We start from the raw sequence: 18,398 nt of genomic DNA on the forward strand, positions 1-18,398 counted from the left end.
TGAAAAGGGAATGTGAATTTTTACCAAAGAAGATGATGTTTGTTACATTCTATAGATAGTAGATTTATATGCCTCTGTTCATGTCTAGGAGTCCCATGATGGCTTCTATGGAAATCAAAGGCAAAAACCTCCATTTTCTATGTTCCTACTTTTTTCTTTTGGCAAGAAACATAATGAAAACCCTAATAACATCTAAAGTCTCCTTAAAGAAAGGGTCTAGACAGTAGCAAGCTACACACACAATTATCATGCTGTTGTCCAAAGAAAATTTTAAGCACATAATTTATTGATGATTTATTAGTGCTTTTAATATTTGTATCAGGAGCAGATCAAGAAGATCTTTGAAAAATGAGTGCTTTTCTATTTAGAGGGAAAGCTGTTGTTTTTACCTGTTAATAAGAAAGGTCACACTTCTCTTGCCTACCTCTTGGTTTTTTTTAGTTTAGTTTTGCATTTTATCAGAAACATTGGCTGCAATTTCCGCTTGTTTCTTTTCGCACCAGAATGTGTGCGTGTCTGTGGCCTGGAAGCAGAGAGTCACAATGGGGCTTTACACAGAAAGCCATGGGCAGTGGCTTCTTCTTATGTACGGCATTTCACAGAGATAATTTTACCATCTTGTTTTCTTCTCTAGAAGTTTCTTTATGCAGATGTTTTATCAAGTTTAATTTTTAAGAGTCATAAAGATACTTTGTTCATTAAATTATGTGCCCTTTTTAAATAGTGTATATCTTTTCATTGTCATAGATAACAATATTTGAAAAGTTTAATTATAAAAAACATATGTGATCTAAGGAAGAAATATGCATTGTGTTTAGTTGTCTGTGTCCAGTAATGATTAGGAGATGGACTACAGTGTGAATAAGTGGTTTGCTGTTGGTATTTTATGATCATAAAACATAGAGTCACAGAGGCATATTAGAAATGTCTTTGGAGTTGGATCTGATTTACCTTTTAGCTCTGACATTTACTGGTTGATTTCTAGTTGACAAGTGTGTCAGTATCATCACTGTACAATGGGAATACTTGCTAATTTGCAAGATTCTGTGTTCATTAAAGAGGCATGCAAAATGCCTCACCTTATCCCTGGTTTTCCAGAAATAGCAAGTGTCATCATTACATGTATTGTTCAGTTAACTCACTTTCAAATTCTTTTTATACTTAGTAGTCTGTTTTGTGGAGACATATCTTTATGCAGAAAGCATATTTACAGAGAGTATTCAAGTTTTAGGGTAAGAAGTAGTTGATGCATAAGCCCAGGGTTTCATAGTAAATTATTTAAACACAAAAATATTGCTCAATTCTAATGAAATACATGTTAATCAGTAAGTAGATTAGATAAATATCCAATAGGTACATTTATAATTGAGGGAGAAAGTTTTTTTTTTTTTTAATCCAGATAATTGGCCTAAAAATCCTGGATAATTGGCTTAAAAATACAACACTTTTATAAGATGCTAGATTTTGGTCTTCTCCAATTTTCATCTTTTAATTTGGTATTGAGTTGACCCTGCAAAAGTAGAAAACTCAGAAGCTTTGTGTGTCTATAAATTGAAGTTTTCAGTGAATAACCTTAACTTTGAGGTGGAGCTGCAGAGCGAGCTGTGCCCACAGGGCCTCCACCCAGCACCCAGCCATGGAGCAGAGCCTGCTTGGGAGTAACAGGATAGCGGCATAGGAGCCCCCCGCTCAGCAACACCTGCTCTCCATCACGTTGTCTCGCCTTAGCTCTCATCACTACCCGATGCTCCTGTGTTTACTGTGTGCTGTCCCTCACAGGAATGTGAGCTCCATGAGGGCAGGGGACTGAGCCTCTTCCGTTCACTGCTGCGTCACCAGAACCTAGACAGGGCACCTAATCAGTGTGTTGAATGAATGAATGAATGAATGAATGAATGACTCCATCCCTCGTCTTCGATAGGGACATTAAGGCAGGGGGTGGGGAGCATTTATCCCTTGATGAAACTCACACAAAATGGCAAAAACAAAGACACTGCTGTATACAAAAAGCAAGAAGCCCGCTGCAGTAGAACATGATAATTATGTCTGTGGCCGAAAAAACCACTCCTAGCTTGTCTCGACTGTTGGAAGAAGAGGAAAAGTCAGCAGGAAACATCGCCTTCTGTTATTGTAGATAATATACAATGTTCCAAGCAGAACAGAAAGCCAAAAAGTTTGCTTTCTCCATTAAAATAGTTAAATTAGTTGCTCTAGACAGATACTTTCCTGATAAAGTGCCAGGTTGGAAGCCCAGGCAGCATCTCTCTCCTTGGAGTCTTGTGCGAGGCCAGCTCGCTGCTTGGCGCCTTCACGGACGTGCCCTTTGCACGCTCAAGGGAGATGGCTTCTCCGGGCACGCTCAGGCCCCTGGGCCAGGAACTTCATGTTGGCATACCTTTAAAAGCTAAAAATCGTGTTAATCAAGGCACTCAGCAAAAAGCAGACAGCCCCAATACTTGTGTCCTCTTCTCCTCGGTAAAATGGCAACCATAATTCCTGCCTTGATCAGGTTAAGGCGATCAAGTGAGTGTATACACAAGAAAATGATTTATAGCCTACAGCACAAATTATGCACCATTACTTAACGTTTACCGTATTGTATGTATGATGAGTATCAACTAAAAACCAATCCAAGTTGTTCCCTTAAATAGGAATTTAAAAGCTTTATGACTTTATATATATATTTGTCAGAAGTTTGTTAGTATAACAAAGCAAAAACACCAAAACTGTGAAAAGACCAGTTGGTAGATATTTTAAACGTCAGATCTGAAATATATTTTTTTGAGAAAACACTGTAGCACAGTAGTTAAGATAATAGGTTTTCAGAGTCAAATGTGGATTTTAATCACAATATAGCCACTTATGTTGGGCAAATTACTAAATTATTTGAGCCTCAGCTTCCATCTCTATCCAGTGGGAGAGTGTGACTTAACATGGAGGTTTATTGTGAGGAGTAAATCGAATGAGATGTAGCATCTACTGCAGTGTCTGGAAAATAGTAGATATTCCATAAATGGCAATTGTTTTTGTGGTTAATATTCGTATTCTCTTTAAATATCTTTGGAAATAAATTTGTCTGTTAAATGTTATGGGACCAAACTTCTAAAATACATTGTTTGGCACTTTTACTTTGTATAAAATTCTGGTAGACGTTTTCACCAAAGAAAATGGTCTTCTGATTTTCTATAACTTTTATTTTTCTGAACCTTATGATATTTAGTTTAGGATGATCTTTGAAACAAGAATCAATATGCATAGTTTTGAAATGCCATCATTCACTCACTTAAACCTCCTGAGATCTCAAAGAATGTTAAGTCAAATGAAGTTTAATTTACCCCTACACAGCAAAATAATTAGATATATACAAGGGAAGAGCACTGGCTGGGACCTATCAAAGACAGAAGTTCAGAATTCTCTTTCTAGGAAATGTGTATGGCTGGTGAAGCTTCTGTGCTGCCCAGCCAGAACTGCTCAAGTTTAAAAATAAAATCGGCTGCATATTCTACAAATAGAATAAGAGAACGGGAAAAACTTAAACCAAGCAATAAGGAGGGCATCAGAGTAAGAACACATACTGCCACGTGACCTAAAGCTGCTTAAATTCAGAGACATAGCATGTACAGTCTAAGATGAAAAGCATATTTTAAAGCCACCAGTCCCTCCTCACAGAATCAGTGTCTAGTACATATTCTCTGAACGGAAACTTAAGTAGTGAATTGTAAGCATCAATGTACTGTCTTAACATTGTAATTTATTTTTCTTATCAGAATCTCAAGGTAACGTGAATGCATAAATCTCAGTTGAATTATAGGCCAGTATCAAAATGATTAGTCTTCAAAACCTAGGTTGAGTTTTTAGTATGTGAGAATCCAGGCATGAACAACTAGCATATGAGTATGTAGCATAAACAGGAACCTTTATGCTTTTTCATACCCAAGGAAATTTTCACCCAAATTTTAAACTCTTAATAGTAATTAGAGAGAAAATCCTACAAGTGTGTGGATAAATTCCACTATGTTTACAGGGATGTGTTTACCCATAGCCCCACTTCAGAATGTCCACACAATCCCTTAAAGCATCAAAATTCTCAATTTGGAGGCACTTTTCTACGGAGCCTGTTTTATTTAAAAAGATAATGCCATCATCCATTTCTCTATCATAATCCGTAAGGCTGTTTAATACATTCTTAGTATCTTATTGGAGACAGGATGAAATAACATTGCCTGCGCAGCAAGGGACGTATGATGAAGGACCAAGAAGGCGAAAGTTAATATTTAAGCTTTCAACTTACCTGACTCTAATATTAACAATGCAAAGTTTTCATGTTTTTTCTGTAACACAGCAGTTAGAAAGAAGTGAGTCAGAGATTTTTATTGAGATTTATTGCCTTTAATATTTAGATTTTGTGTTTTACTTTTCTGACAGGCAAACACAATTGAAATATATAATGTAAGCATTTACGTATGATGTTTTTATAATTAAATGCTATCAATACTAGCCCATAGTCAGGGTGAAGGTAAAAAATAAAACAAGTATGTCATTCAGGAATTGTAGTTGGATTCAAATTTAGAAATAATTCTCAATAATTAAGCAAAAGCTGTTTACATCCAAGAATTGTATCTCTACATATGTGAGAGTTGTCTTAGTTATCAAACATTAGAGCTTGGGGCTTTCTTAAATATTCCTTAAATATTTTCTGAAATATTTAAGCATTTTCTCAAATATTTTAAAAGGTGTACAGCAGGTGTTAGGAATAAGATGGGGTCCCTGTGCTAAAATAGCTCTTAATCATGTCAACTTCGGGTAGCATTTTAAACTTTTCATTTAAATTATGCCATCAGTGACCAATAGCAACTGAGCTGACTGAAATCCCATTACATGGGAGCGTAAAATTTGGAATATATACAATGAAAATGTCTCCTCATTGGGTCTAGAGAAGGGTGTGTTCCTCAGGAACTTTTAAATTAATTGTGCTCCAGGTTAGAGCAGTTAATTTTTTAAAAAAGGATCCTAAACTAGATCTTGGATTTTGCGTTGGGATGGTGCTGTCACGGTCACAGGGAAGGCAATTCCAGAGCAGACCCCCAGGTGGGATCCACAACCCAGGACAATTTAAATCTGTACTTTCGGCTTGTATTGCGGGGTAGGGGCGTGCCTACCTAGAAGAAAGCAGGCAGTCTTTCCAAATGTCGGCAGATATGACAAGCAGCAGAGCAGATGTGTTTCCTTTTGTGTTCTGTGATAGTAAACTATTTTTAGGGGCAGAATTACAAAAGTTAACCAACTTCTAGTGACAAAAGTATCTGTTCATTTTTCAATCATGTTTTTGTAAACATGCTTCTTAAAAATTTTGTTTATTTTTAAATTATCAAGTATAACATAACAATACAAAACATTTGGCCAAAGAGGAAAGAAAAATCACTCACAACCCCATCACCCTAATGCGTTAACGATCCAAGGAAGAAATAAACCATCCTTTACTTCACGATCCCCCATCCACTATTGTTGGATGCTAAAGTTGCTTTTGATTTTTTACACCCCACTAGATACCTGTTGTTGGAGCCTCCAGAGCTTGGGAAGTGCCTCGGGCCTGGGTGGGCAGGGAAGGACCACGAGGCTGCCAGGCAAATAAGCAAGATGTAGCCTTGAGAAGCAATAGCTTTGCTTATATTTTTCACAGAGACCATTTCTAGTTTCAAAACTCACAAACAAACAAAACCTAACCCATATCCAAAAAAGAGACAAAAAGACCACTTAATTTTAATTGTATGTATTTATTGAGAGAAATTTTCACCTAAGTACAAATAATAAATATACTTTATTACTGTACATTTTGAATTTGGCAGAATACTTTGCAGCTGTTTCTTTATAGCATTCAAACAAGCTGCCTTGAAAAGAAGTTCACATCATTTGACCAAATTTGGCTATAATTTTTGACCTAGTATTTCCACATAGACATAAAGAATAAGAAAACCAAATGAATTTGAATTTTATCCTGCAGGAAAGCAAGGAAGAGAATCCTGATGGCTAAAATATTCAGAATTTTAAGATTTTTCTCTTATATGTGGCTAATGGGTGGAAATCTCTTTATTCCAATACCTATTCTAATAAGAAGAAGCCCCTCACCAATTGCAGACAGTAAAGAGACAGCCTGCCTGTTTTCAGAGTCCATAAACTCACTGGGCATTCCTTAGGTTTTTCAGAAGGCATATCAGGGAATTTAAGGGCTATCTCCACTTAATTGCCATTGGGGTGGAATCTTAAGCAGTGCATTTGAAAACTCTAAAACAAAATCGATTTATTATAAATTAATAACATAGGATGTTCATTAATTTTTAAGCCTTATTGAAATACGCTGAATATTTTACACAGGTTTTACAGCCAACAGCTGGCATCACAATGTTTTGAAATTATACCCATGAGAAAAATAGGAAGTTTTTTTTTTCCTATATTCATTTACCTCCATGCTTGTTAGTTTTGCATAATCTTCAAAAATCAGGACATAGATTTATACTATTTATCTGTCTCCTTTTCCCAGAGAATTTAGGTGCTTTCCAAGAAAGTGTTGTATATTTTGTAAAAGCCTTTTAAACATGATACTAAGAATTCTACTTTTAGGATATTAATTTTACACTGAAGAATTGAATTCTTAATAGTTTACTGAGATAGTTTCCATTGTGGAATTACATTCCATTAAAAAAATCTAAATTTATGATATGGTAGATGTGAAATTGTTATTTAAAAACAAATTAAAGGAAGTCTCCTTGGAAATAAATCTTGGATTCTAAATTGCCGTTTCAGTTACAGTATTTTTCTTCTTAGAGTTGCGGTCCTGCATTGCATCGGTGAGAGAAGCCACATATGCAACTTTAAACAGTAGCATTTGTTCATTTTCCTTTGTTGTATGCTTCTCAGAACTGTGTCCCTCCCTCTCAAAGTGTGTATCCCAGTTTAAATTGACTGCAATGTGATCGGGTGATCATGTAGCAAATGTCTACGTCCCTGTAGCCTGTAAGTCCCCGTGGGCAGGGACCGTGTCTGCTTCTGCCCACCATTGTCTGTCCAGTACTTAACACAGTATAGAGTAGTGGACAGACAGACGGATGGAGAAGGGCTCTTAGAGTCATTCTAACATTCCATGAAGCTTTTTCAAAGCTAATAAAATATTAACAGTTCCGTTTTCCTTTCTCAGCAACTGATGGAAGGGTTGCTTTGTTACTTTTTCTCATTTTTCATTCTGGATCTTGTATCTGTCTGGCAGCGCTGTAACACCATTTTGGAGGGTGAGAATCCTTTATAAGCATCCATATTCCTTAAAGAATTTTATTTATAGCAGGTTAAATAACAAGGCTACCCAGTGGACCTGGTTGTGGGTCAGGCTCATATATAAAGTTTTTCTACTACGGGCCCCAGTGCATCATCACGTAATTCCCAGGACCTGCTAGTTCCTTCAAACGTCTTAAAGCAGCTTCTGAATTCAGACTGCTTGGGCTGGCTTGCTTGCTTTTTGGAAGAAGTCAGGATTTAGTATTTTTATACTTTCCCACTGCCATATGAAAGTTGTTGCTTAAGAAAGTTCGGGATGATGAACTTTCAATATACATTGATATTGAAGGAATAGTATTTTTTCAATTTTCTTAAAGCACCAAGTATTTAAGGTTGGTTTGTTTGTTTCCATTTTTTTTTTTCTATTTTTGTTTTTGTTTTTGTTCCTAAAATAATTATACTTGTTCAGCTAATCTTTGAGGCTTTGGATTTTGTCTTAAGTATTACAGCTTAAAATACATTAAAGATGTATTATAAAGTATAAATTTGAATTTAAATAATATTAAAGCACATTTGTCTTATCCCCTGTTTCTAGTGTATTAAAAAAGTGAAAGAGAAACTCAGAAAAAAAGAAACAGGAATCTTTGGTTTTAATTTTTACTCTAGAAGAAATTCAAGAAACTATACTCCTTTACAGGTTTAGAAGTTGATGTCCAGAATTAGTTAGTTTAAAATAGTTTCCCATTTCAAAGGATATAATTTTAGAAAATTGCATAGTGTATATGTGCTTTAAATACATTTTTATCAAAACCTTGAGGCTGCAGATTTATCACACTCATTTTATGAAAAAAAAATCCTACTTATTTCACAATCAGCCGTATTCTACTTGTAATTTCATGACTGAAAAACTATGACTTCATTTTTTAATTCAGTAAGTTTGTTCATTTGTTCCTTGTGATAGTTACCCATTAAGATAGGCAAGCAAAGCAGAAGCCTGTCACTTGCATAAAACAAGGCTGTGCTCCCCAACTGTCTCTCTCCCTGCTCCCAGGGGTTCCTCTGCAGGAGCAGTGCATTCTCTAGTTGTCTCTCTGGGGGCACGTTAGAGGTTTTTATCCACTACACAATGATCTACAGTAAAATTCAGAATGTGTAAGGGGTGTACCTTCCTTATGAAAGCAGGTGGAAAGATTTTAGGAAAGAATCTGCAAATTGATGCTCTTAAAACTCTCCATGTCTGCATATTCTCTTCAATAAGGGTTCCTAACCCAGAGTTTATTAATTTACATGTGGAAATTAATTGCATTTTTATTTTCATTAACCTCAAATTGAAATTGAGCGTTTCCTTCAGTTACAAATGCAGGTAACAAATAGACTTTGGTATTACATCAATAGAAGTCAGGTATTTTCATATCCCATGAAATTGCTTCAGATTTCTCAAAAGACGGCTGAAACCAATTACTACATTGAAATTATGGCATTCATTAGACTTGCCCTTATATTTCACTGCTTTATGGGTTAATAAAGAAGCACATATATTTCTGCATTACAAATATTTTAATATCTTGATAATTATTTTTAAATATAATTCCACTATAGTTCTATTTTCTTTGTTATCCTTTGTATTTTAATTTGTGCATTTAAAATTCCCATTTTGGGAAGTGATCCAGCTTGGCTTTTCCAGATTGCTAAAGGAGTTCAAGGCACAGAAGAGGTTCAGCCTTTCTGTGGAAGGCCTTGGGGTGCCCTTAGGAGCTGCATAGACGGATCAAAGGCTCTGGTCTAGCAGCAGGCTAACGCCCACCAATTCCTCCTAACCATGAGTCCAGGAGACTCGGACTTATCGTTTTTGCTGAGCATTAAAAAATGTGAAAATCACTTAAGCATGTGGGAGATCAATGCTAGCTTAGATTCTGTAATGGAGTGATTCTAAACTAGGGATGGCTGCCATAAGCCTCTAGGGAGCTATTTAAAAGTACCCCAGCACAGCCTTGTCCCCAAGATTGCCCTTCAGCAGGACTGGATGAGACCTGGCGTCTCCGTTAAAACTCGGTGGGTGATTTTCATACAAACCCTCAAATGAGAAGCCTGCTGGAAACAGAAGGGCTTCAAGTATCAAGTTTTTAAAGTTTTAGCTTTGATTACAAAATTCATGGCAAGAAATTGGGAACTTACCATCCTTCAAAGCATCTTCTGTCCTGGCAGGGGGTGGGGGTGGGGTCCTAGTCCCCAGAGGGACTAGGGTGGTGCGTCTGGAGACTCTGAAATGACCTGTGCAGTTTTTCAGGGATAAGGAGCCACTGGTTTCCCTGAGATATGCAAAGATATCCGTGATCTCAAAAAGTAGAGGACACCGTGACCCAAAATACAAAACTATTAAGACATACTAAGGAAACAGTTATGAAAACACCACTCATATGGTGAGAGAAGCATGAACTGTAGCTCTATTTAATTTCATCAATACTTTCTGCTTTATGTTATTAATTCCTGGAGTCAAATATAAGACTACGTTTGTTTTTTGTGACACAAGCACAGCACCATAAGTACGTGGGATGGCAGATGAGTGATTTTGATGGTGTACATTAGGAAAAAAATGAAGATGAAGTAATAAAATGTGCCACGTGCTTCTTATGCTGTAAAAATCCAAAAGCAAAATGATCACTAAAATAAGATTTTAAAATTTATATTTTTATGATAAAGTAATTTCATCTTAAACCTGGACTTTCCTTCTACATTTGGCGAGTTTTGTGTCGTCAGACCTGTGCCCTCTGTTCACCATTGTATTGATTCTTGGATCTTAATTCTTTCGTATTGTGGAGCTGAGAGTTTTCTTTCCACATTCTAAAACTGAGAAGCAGTAAAGATATAATCTAGTGGATAACTCCCTCCTTACAATAAGTAAAGAAAAATTCTGTATTTTAACAAAACGTGTTAAAAAAGAAAAGATACAATCCTTTATTTTTTTAAAGAAGTTGACAGCTTTTCTACTTGGGGTGATTGAAAGCTGATGCTTCGTTCCCCTTCTCTTTTTTCCCTGCAACTGACCTGTAAATGCCTTCCTGCTTTCGCTGATGCGCCCCACCCCACCTCCTGCTTCCTCTTTAGAGCACCAGCCATCTGCTTCCACCCCTTATCTTTTAATGACCTGTTTCTCTCTCTCTCCCTCTCTCCCTCTCTCCCTCTCTCCCTCTCTCCGTCTCTCCCTCTCTCCCTGCCCCTTTGCCTGGGCTCCCACTGGCGCTGGGCAGTGTTGATGCTGACACTGTTTCTTTCTCTGCAGTGGTTCTGCTCTTATTTCCCTGTGCAAGCCTGGACTTCACAGTGAGCAGTCCAGGTTTCTCGATTGCACGGTGTCACTAGTGATTGTTCTCCGTGGTGTGTTGGCGTTGTTGAATTATTGCTTTCATTTGCTTTGCCCCAAGCAGCTGTTCTCTCCTATTGAGGTAATCTGATACCAGATGAGAGAGTAGACTGGAAGCCTGCTGGGCAAGGGTAGGGTGAGTTTTTAGAAGCAGCAAATACTAAACTAGACATTTCTATTTAGAATGTGAAGCATGGTTTTACATCATCTAAAAAGGCTTAGAAAAATCTACAACCAAAATATAAAAATTTATAATCAATGTTTCTTGATTATTGGGAAGTATATTGTTAAAATAACGTCCAAATCGTGGAAACTTAAAGATGTTGCCAGCTGATGCCTCTTTATGGGCCCTGAAGAAACGACCTTGTGAATTCTGTCTGTATCCCTAAAAATGTAGACAAAACTCATTTTTATGTGCAGTCTTAGCTCGTTAACCTCCAAGCAACATTAAGTCAGATCAATACTGGTATTTTTATAATCCCAGCCTGGGCAGTGCTAGTATTGATCCCTGTAAGTAGTGGTGAGTCTGGGGAACTGCTAACTGAGATGGTGCTGGCTATCCTCCAGGGGAAGAATAATACAATGCAGTGATATGTCAGCTAACTCACTTCTCAGGAACATCACTCTTTGGCTTCTGGGCAACTCCATGGAATGGGCCAAAGGCTCTGGGGGTGGAGTTAGGGCAGCTGCCACCTGCCCAGCCCTGGCCAGTGACAAGAAGCCAGTGCTTGGTGCTCCCTGGTGTGGGATCTTGTGGGTGGACAGTGCACTTACCTGGTTCTGATACCCAGGAGTCAGGAAGGCATGGTGGAAGATGCACCCTGATGGGAAGCAGGGACACCTCCGTCATCAACCACAGAGCTTAGATCGTGAGGGAGGAAGGAAAGGGGCAGGGAGGGGGATCTTTGCTGAGACTGAAGGTAATATGCCTAGAACATGCCTCCTATATTATTTCTGCCATATGCAATAATGTTTCTGACAACAAAATGTGTCATTGCAAAACGTGTTTCTTTGTTATTGAAATAATTACCCTTACCACTTATGCAGGGGAAATTTCAGACATCCAAGAGGGCTCCAGAAGTTTACTCATTTCACCCATTTAACCCACTGAGTCTCGCCCAGCACAGTACATGCACAGATGGGTGATTTTTTAAATCACCCTTGACGATGATGGCGGTAGTGATGCCATTTGTATGTATTTCTAACCCCGCAAAGAGTCAAATTGTACCTTCATGCCACTGGCACCATATAGCTGAGGCTGACGCAACAAAGGATTGTATGTGACTGGTTACCCAATGCAAAGACCTAGATTATCATTTTTTAATGTGGTCATGTATTAATTTGACCACTTTCAATGCCCACGTCAACATATTATTTTAATCAGATTTTTTTTTTTATGACTAAGATCCCCTACAGTCAATTTGGTGATGTATAGAAGGAGAAGGTAAATGCTTCTTTGTGTGAAGCATAAGTCCTGCTGGTGAGATGGCATTAGCCACTCCTTGAATCTTTCCTGCTCCTCAGAGAAGGCTTTGATGCACAATCAGTGCTTGCCCACAGTGTTTTTGGATGAGAAAAGTCGTCTTTAGACATCAGAAAAATATAAATATATTGCAGGCATCAGTAGTTACCATATTTTTGCTACTGCATATCTGTTACAAAGTCAAGTTTAGACTTCCAGAATATCTTCCCTAAAGAAAATTTAATAGTTCATCCAGAGATAGTAAATGGGGGAACATATGTATGATTCTTTCTAGGACAAGATATTTTACAGCCTAAATGATTAATTACTCCTATTTATTAAATGAACTTCGTTACTCAACTAACTTGATTAACTTTGCGTCTTACTGACATATTTGCTAGACTGTGGTATTATTAAAAAAAAAAAAAAAAAAAAGCAAATGTTCTATGAGGTATTCCCTGTAGTATATGTACTGGGTTCCAGAAGTTCATTTATAAATTGGTTTTTTGATAAAAATTAAAGCAGTATTGCATGTGCAACAGTTAATCTACAAAAGACAAGACTATTTAACCTACTTTGTAGTAATGTTATCATAGACTCTATGGAAAACATGTTGTTATTCATTCAATAAATCTATGTTAAGTAGATTTATTAAACATCTACTCTAGAGTAATGCCACAATTATCGACCCTCAAGTCGTTCATGTTCTACTGTTTCAAAAGCGTATTTTCTTTATCTCCCAACCCCTTCTCCCTACCCCTGTCCTCACTCACTGTAATTTTTCTCCTTCCTTGACACTTGGGGGCAACTCAGGACCACAGCCTCTCCCTGCCTTACTGTCTATGGAGAGTTCACACCTTTTGAAACTTTTCTATGGTTTTTAATGCCATAAAACAAAGGAGGTAGAATAACACACAAAAGTTTCAAGATGTCCTGGGCTTGGTCATTTGTACAATAAAAAGAAAACATACTGCTGTGACACTAACAGGCTGCTCCCAGCGGAGCCCCTTTGGTGGCGGGGAGCCACGGCTAACCAGCTCACAGCCCTGTGCTTCCCCTCCTTCCCTCTAGGCATGTGGACTTTTTCTTTTTTTCCTTCTGGGAGAAGCTATCTATATGGGTTTACCATCTCAATTTCCCTCTCCTTCCTTCTGGCTGCTTCTACTGCAAATGGAGGGTGTAAAGTGAGAACTACAGTCCTTTAACATGCATTCCCAGAGTCCTTTCCTCTGAAAGGGGTCGGATTATCAGCTTAGTTTGGGTTTAGCTCTCCATGACCCCATAGGCCCTATGGCTTAGGCAGATTTGGAATTGGTAATTGGATTCTCTTGCTTGACATGGATGTAGCCTGCTTTAAGTGAACATGCTTACTGGAAATAAATATTCCACCTGCCATCTATGGACCCCATAGCCTCGTGTTTGTTCATGGGCCCCTCCCACAAGTCGGCCTGCAGGAGCCTTTCCACTGGCCTCAAACCGTTACCCGGGTCCTGACACTTCCACAGTCGGCTTTGTGCTTTGGAGAGTCAGCAGGACTCTGTCAAACTGCTCTCCTGTTTTGCTGTCTTCAGACTGGGATCCTTTCCTTTGTTTTATTTTGGTTTTTTACTATGTTTAGGTATTTGATAGGTTCCAAATTTTGAGAATCCCCTATTTGAGGATGTATTGAGTGTGGCAACTTGATTGAAGAAGTCAAATAAAACAGCAAGTCTGGTAAAAAAAATAATGAAGAAGAGACCAGAGCAGCGTGCCGTAAGTCTCACTGTTTCTTCCCTCCATACGGCTGGAGGGATGCTTTGTGGTATAAATCCTTTTTCCTGGCCAGGTCTGGAGTTTCTGGGTGTTACTGGGATCCTACTGAAGTCCTTGCTCAGTCACATTTCTTTGCACTCCAGAATTATTGTCATAATTACTTAATATATTTTCAGACCGCAAGTCATGTGCCCCTGAGAGTAACTGGCAGTTTGAGTTCTGCAGAGCGTCTGTGCAGAGCCACGAGGTGGGAGGCTTTGCTGTCCCTGTCCGTGCAGCTTCACCGGCTGCATTGGCCACTATCTCACCCCGGCTGCTGTCGGAGCAAGCAGCAGCTCCAGCACTCTGCTCTCCTCGGCCCTGCGTGGCTCGCGAGCCTCGTGATCCTGGCTTTGAAGCAGGCACAGAGGTGTCCGGGAGGTGTTCCTCCACCCTTTTGCTGAGCTGCTCCATTTCCTAGGTGGAGAAGGTGCTAGAGAAGCAGTCCAGCTCGGCCCAGCCCATGAGGCTCCCCCAGCGGGCTTGGCTTGCAAATGGGAACCGAGGAGGAGTGGTGATGTGATGTGTCCACAGGATCCAACCTCACTTTTCTGCTTCTGATTCAGTCCTGACGTCATGGCTCCTTGCAGGGTCCATGCCTGCTTTTGTTCTCTGTTATCCTATCTCCCAGGAAAGTCAAACCTCCTTGGGGTTTCCTTTGTAGTCCTCTCCCTCAGAAGTGGTTAGCGCCTTCTGGGGAGTCCAGACTGACAGAAGTAGAGAGGTCTAAAATAGAAGAGATTACGGTACCAAGATGAGGTGCCAGTGTTGACATAGTAAATAATAGTCAGGGCCCTGATGTCACACACACAGAGAGATTTAATAGAGAACTGGAAGTGAGAGGGATGAGTCGGGAAGACCTGATCATTGGAGCCACATATTGAAAATGATGAAATTTGGTGCACTTAAAGAAGAAACTCAAAAAGTAGACTAAGATAAATTATCCAGTGAGAAAAGGGAAGGACAGAAGACTACATAGCATGATATTTTAAATAAACAGAAAGCAGATATATATGTACATAGAATTATGTAGAAAGTCAGGGACTTTTGCTTTTCATTTTGCACCTTTATGTACTATTTGATTTTCCTAATCATATGATAGACTTTTTTTAAGATAAAAAGAGTAAATGGATTATGTAGGTGATAGAATTGTACGCCTTATAGTCTTTCCATAATTAGAAAAAACAATGTGTTGTTTTTGAAAAATACAATTAAGCTAACTAATCAATTGCAAAGTTTGCTTTCATTTCTTTTTATTAGCAAGGAAATAAGTAATACCTACTCTGGTGATATATTTATGGAATAGTTGATAGAGAAGATAATTTAGTTCTTCTGTATCCAAGCTTTGAGTCTTTCAGCAAAAAGGTCTACAGCTTGTATCTCCCCTTGTGAACTTTATATGGCTTCTAAGATTTGGTTTCATTCTTGTGTTGTGACTGATTTTGTTCCTTTAGAAATTTGATGTTGCAGAAAAATGGCCGTTCCAAAGCCACTGGAATATTGAACTCAAAAAAACAAGGATTTAAATGAATTAGGAGATTTCCTTTTTTAACCTTCAGGAAACATGGAAGGAGTGGTTGCTGGGACTCAAAGATATCAAGGCCAGGTCTTTGCTTTTCTCTTGGCCTTGTCCTCACAATATCCTCCTGGTTACAATATGGATGCTCTGCCTCAAGCATCACGTCTGCATTCCAGGCAAGAATAAAAGCAGTGAAGAGCAAACAGGCTCATGCCACCTGAGTTAGCTTCCTCTTTAAGGACCTTTCCCACAAACCACACTTGAAAGCTTCAGTTTTCAACTAATTGGGCAGAACTGTGTCCCATGGCCAATCAGGCTTCTGTGAGAAAAGAAACCGAGAAAATGGGCTGTTCTAGTTTGCTAATGCTGCCAGAATGCAAAACACCAGAGATGGATTGGCTTTTATAAAAGGAGGTTTATTTGGTTACACAGTTACAGTCTTAAGGCATAAAGTGTCCAAGGTAACACATCGGCAATCGGGCACCTTCACTGGAGGATGGCCAATGGTGTCCGGAAAACCTCTGTTAGCTGGGAAGGCACGTGGCTGGCGTCTGCTCCAAAGTTCTGGTTTTAAAATGGCTTTCTCCCAGGACGTTCCTCTCTAGGCTGCAGTTCCTCAAAAATGTCACTCTTAGTTGCACTTGGGGTATTTGCCCTCTCTTAGCGTCTCCAGAGCAAGAGTCTGCTTTCAACAGCCGTCTTCAAAATATCTCTTATCTGCAGCTCCTGTGTTTTCTTCTAAATGTCCCTATTGGCTGTAGCTCCTCTTCAAAATGTCACTCACAGCTGCAGTGCACTGAGTTCCTTCTGTTTGCCAGCTCATTTATATGGCTCCACTGATCAAGGCCCCACCCTGAATGGCTGGGGCCATGCCTCCATGGAAATATCTCATTAGAGTTATCACCTGCAGTTGGGTGGGGCACATTTGCATGCAAATAACCCAATCCAAACATTCCAACTTAATCCCCACTAGTATGTCTGCCCCACAAGATTGCATCAAAAGAATATGGCTTTTTCTGGGGGACATAATACATTCAAACCAGCACATGGACATTTATTGGGAAATCAGTGTGGAATGCCACAGAGCCTTCCCTGTGCAAACTCACAGTATGAATGTCCAGGGAAGAAATATTACATCAATAATTTCCCTAGTTGCTTTTGACTATAGAACACATTTTTTTTTTTGTCTTGCCTCTCCTGAGACTACCAGTATTTAGAAATTTTGGAAGCTTACACTCTAAGAATAATGTAAGATAGAATGAAATCAAATGCTGAGCGGTGGAGGGAGACTTGAGGGATACAGGAGTCAGAGAAAGAAATGTGATGGGGTACAAATTGCTAGAAAAGCTTTCGTGAGAGAGAGACTTGAGCTGGACTATGAACACTGGAATGGATTTAGATAGTGAGGCTGGTGTTCCATGAGCTAGATAAAAGAATTAGGTTGCAGGTGTGGAAATGACCTTGGCTCGGGACTGCTCAGTGAGCCTGACTTGGCCAGAAATTTTAAACAGCCTTTAAGACAGTTAAATCATCTGTGGTTACCTGAAATGAATTGGGATAAACTTAACCTTTCCCTGTTCACCACTAATTGCTATTGAATTTTACAAATTTTACAGAAGAAAATTTAAAGTTAAGCATTTTTACTATTATTTTCTACAAGGAGGAGTGACTGACAACTGCTATTCTATAGCAATAAGTATGTTTATTTAACTTGTTAAACTCATTCAGTTGACTAATATTCATTGGATTAAAATTATATTCACATTTCTTTGCAAAACTGAAATTTAAAGCTGAATCTACTGTTTTTTGGGGATTATTTCTAAGAACTGGACATTTTCTACTTTGATAATTTTATTCTGCATTTAATTATGGAAGTTTTTCTATTCTGTAGCCAGTACCAATCACTTAGTAAAATACTAGCATTAGCCATTTTGGTTTTCCTTAAAGTGCATTATTATCCTGTTAAATGTTTAAAAAAAACAAACAAACCTTTCCACTGGTTACTTTAATTTAGCAGAGCATAATAAAATTGAGTTCTAATTATGTTTCTATTCAGAGTTATTTAAATAGGTTCTTTTAATTACATAGTGAGTTTAATGGAATTGGTTCTAATTTACTAAACTCCACCTCCAGCTGTTGAAATTGAGATGGGTGACTACGATGTCTGTGGTTTACCGTTTCTCCGTGTAACTGGGAAGCCAATTTTCATATGGTTAAGTGTTTTCCCCCTTTTGTGTACTTTGCCCCGGACTTTGCTTCGTCCCAAGTGTGACTTGTCTTGTGGGGCAGGGATAATTTGTGTAGCAGCACTGGGGCCCCGGGAAGCAAGGCACCCACGGGGATAAAAAGGCTTGCCTTTTAATCCGATTTGTATTAATGCGGGTGGAAGAGACAGATTTTCTGTTCTATTTATAGTGTTGTCGTCTGGTTGAAGGAAGGGTTTTTTGTTTGTTTTTAAGATAAAAGACTTTTCAGTTGAATTTAAGGTGTGTAATGTTTTTCCTGTCAGCTGAATGCATCAGGAGGACATTGTAACGTGAATTGAGGATCTGCTTTTCATGGTAAACAAAACAGCTTCGTAGGATTCTCAGTCGATCCCACAAAATGTACAGAACATGCGTTGTCCTGCAATATGCTTTTCTTTATGTTTAGCTAAGATGGATGTTTCTTTGGGTTTTTATAAACAGATTATCAATGAATTTATTTAATTGCTTTGGAAAAGGGTTTATGCATCTCTCAAAGATGAACTGCCTGTTTTGCAGTCCCCAAAGTGGTCAGTAGACATGTTCTCACGCCTTGTCTATGCGGTAGAGGCAATATTCTGTTGTATTAGGGGTCTGTCTCCCTAATTCCTGAGATACTCAGTATAAGTGATACTGGGCAGACCTTTCTGTTATATGTCTGTGAAGACATTCATTTGATTTTGAGTCTTGCCTGATGTGATTTTAAAAATCTTCCTTATCCACATCCAATATTCCTTTCCTGACATGGAGTGAACA

General features: G+C 38.6%; 1 protein-coding gene across 11 annotated transcripts in view; it reads left to right on the forward strand.

The window, feature by feature from the left end:
• MAP7 (microtubule associated protein 7) overlaps positions 1-18,398 on the forward strand; it is a 174,749-nt gene that overhangs the window by 76,886 nt on the left and 79,465 nt on the right. The gene's annotated exons all lie outside the window — the stretch shown is intronic.

The sequence above is a fragment of the Choloepus didactylus genome, chromosome 7 (genome assembly GCF_015220235.1).
Source record: "Choloepus didactylus isolate mChoDid1 chromosome 7, mChoDid1.pri, whole genome shotgun sequence".
Taxonomy (NCBI): domain Eukaryota; kingdom Metazoa; phylum Chordata; class Mammalia; order Pilosa; family Megalonychidae; genus Choloepus; species Choloepus didactylus.